The sequence below is a fragment of the Bubalus kerabau genome, chromosome 4 (genome assembly GCF_029407905.1).
Source record: "Bubalus kerabau isolate K-KA32 ecotype Philippines breed swamp buffalo chromosome 4, PCC_UOA_SB_1v2, whole genome shotgun sequence".
In the NCBI taxonomy this organism is placed as follows: Eukaryota; Metazoa; Chordata; class Mammalia; order Artiodactyla; family Bovidae; genus Bubalus; species Bubalus kerabau.
In genome coordinates this window covers 128,089,727-128,091,966 of record NC_073627.1, presented here as the reverse complement: position 1 = coordinate 128,091,966, position 2,240 = coordinate 128,089,727, and the positions used below count along the sequence as shown (strand labels likewise).

Sequence of the window (2,240 nt, the reverse complement as noted above, 5' to 3'; positions counted from 1 at the left end):
TGCAGCCCCAGGAGGGCTTTGGGGGAGAGGGGATAGACTCTAGTTCATCAAAAGTTCCTCTTGGCTCCACCTTTAAGCACAGCCAGAATCCGCCTTCTTCTCTTCCTCTGCTGCCTCCACCCCACCTAAGCCACGGTCACCTCTGCAGTGGTCCCCTGGCCATCTCCCTATTTCCACCTCACCCTGCTCCAGTCTCTGCTCACAGGCAACCAGGGCCAAGCCATGGCTCCTCAGAAGGTCTCCAAGGGCTCCCTGCTACCCTTGCAGGGAACTCAGGAATACTGTCAGTCCCATTAAGGGCCACACGATGCCCTCCATCCTCATTCTCTCCCTTCTCCTGCCTCCCTGGAATCCCTTGATGCACACTCTGCCTGCCAGCACTCCTGCAGGCTGTTTCCCCTGCATGGAATATTCTTCCTACTGATCTTATTCAAAAATTGTCTCTTTGCAGCTTCCCTGATCACATCCATGCCCCATTCATTCTCTATTCTCCTCACTCTTCCTTCTCCTGCCTCCCTGGAATCCCTTGATGCACACTCTGCCTGCCAGCACTCCTGCAGGCTGTTTCCCCTGCATGGAATATTCTTCCTACTGATCTTATTCAAAAATTGTCTCTTTGCAGCTTCCCTGATCACATCCATGCCCCATTCATTCTCTATTCTCCTCACTCTTTACCACTCACCACCAACCCGAAATAGCCTTATTTTTCCCCTTATTGTCTAGCTTCCCTCTATTCTTCATCAGAGTGTCAGCTCTAAGAGCAAGGGATTTGTTTTAACAATAAAGATTTTGTATTTAGAATTAGCCAGCTGGACTCAGTGTAGATGGTCCCAATTCTGTTGGCAATGTCCGAAGCATCACAGTCAGGAGCCAGTAGAACATTCGCCGCCTTCTCTCCATCAGGCCTGATCGGGGTGTTGGCCTCGGCCACGTCAGTGTCACAGAGCTTCTTCACAGCCTGTTTAATCTGATGCTTATTGGCCTTGACCTCCACGATGAACACAGTGTGCTGTTGTCTGTTTTCTCCATGGCTGACCCTGTGGTGGGCGGAAGCTTGATGATGGCGGTGTGGTCAAGCTTGTTTCTCCTGGGGGCTCCTCTGAAAATATTTGGGCTGCCTCCTGAGCCACAGTGTTTTGGGCCAGCGGAAGGTGGGTGACTTCCGGATCTTCTTACTGTGGCTGGGGACACCTTTCAACACTGCTTTCTCAGTCTTCAAGGGCTTTTCTTTGCCTTTGGCTTTGGGAGGGGCAGGGGCTTCCTCTTCACCTTCAGCACCAATTTCCTGAAAAGGAGCAAGGGATTTGTTTTGCTCACTGACATATCTCCAGTACAGACCGCAGTGCCTGGCACATGATACTCAATAAATACTAACCAAATGAATGAATGAACTGCATTGTGACATAGCGGGTGGCAGAGATCCTGAGATGTTGGGGGGCTGTCCTCTCTGGGTGGGTGGAATCAGTCTGAGCTTACCTCCTACAGGCAGTCTTCTGTCCAGGTTCTAAATGGAAGTCCTGGCTGCAGGGGGCAGCTCTGATCACTCAGTAGGACTGATTTTTCCTTTGGTGCAAACACCACCTCTTCCAGGGAGCCCTCTGAGAACCCTTCCCAACCCTCAGGGAAAGTTTGTCCTACCCCCTCCTGGCCTGACACTTTCTCTCTTGTGGTCTCTTTGGGGTGTTGGTGTCAGGCTGAGGTCCCTGGCGGGCACCCGAGTCATATCCAGAGAACACCTGGAGGGCCTGCTTCAGTTCACGCTTTACAGGGCCTCTCATGAGGCCAAAGTCACACCTTCTCCTCACTCAGGCCTCACAACAACCCTCTGAGGCAGACATTCTCATCCCCATTTTACAGAGGAGGAAACTGCGGTTAGAGGCCACAGACATGACTTACCCAAGTCCCACAGCTGTGTCACAAGGTGGAGTGTAGCCGGGCTCCCTGGCCCCAAGGCCAGCTCCACGGCCTTCAGCATGGTGCTCAAAAAGTGTTTGGGGAATGACAAGCCTGAGTTCTGGGGCTCCTGAGCGAGTGATGAAGATGCTGTAAACACAGCATGTGCCAACCCACTGCTGGTCTGGTCTGTGTGGCCCATCCTTGCTCAGCTGAACATTGAGATGGAGACTCTCCTGGTGTTCTGTGCAGGTAAAGAAAAGACAGTGATTCTCTCTTCCAGGGCCCCATAGCGGGCAGGGGCATATAAAGAGGTTGTACCATGCCCAGTGCCCATCCCTGGTCCT

General features: G+C 52.5%; 1 pseudogene; it reads right to left on the bottom strand.

The window, feature by feature from the left end:
- Positions 1–754: 754 nt before the first annotated feature.
- LOC129650959 (60S ribosomal protein L23a-like) lies at positions 755–1,975 on the bottom strand (annotated as a pseudogene).
- Between the last annotated feature and the right edge of the window lie 265 nt (positions 1,976–2,240).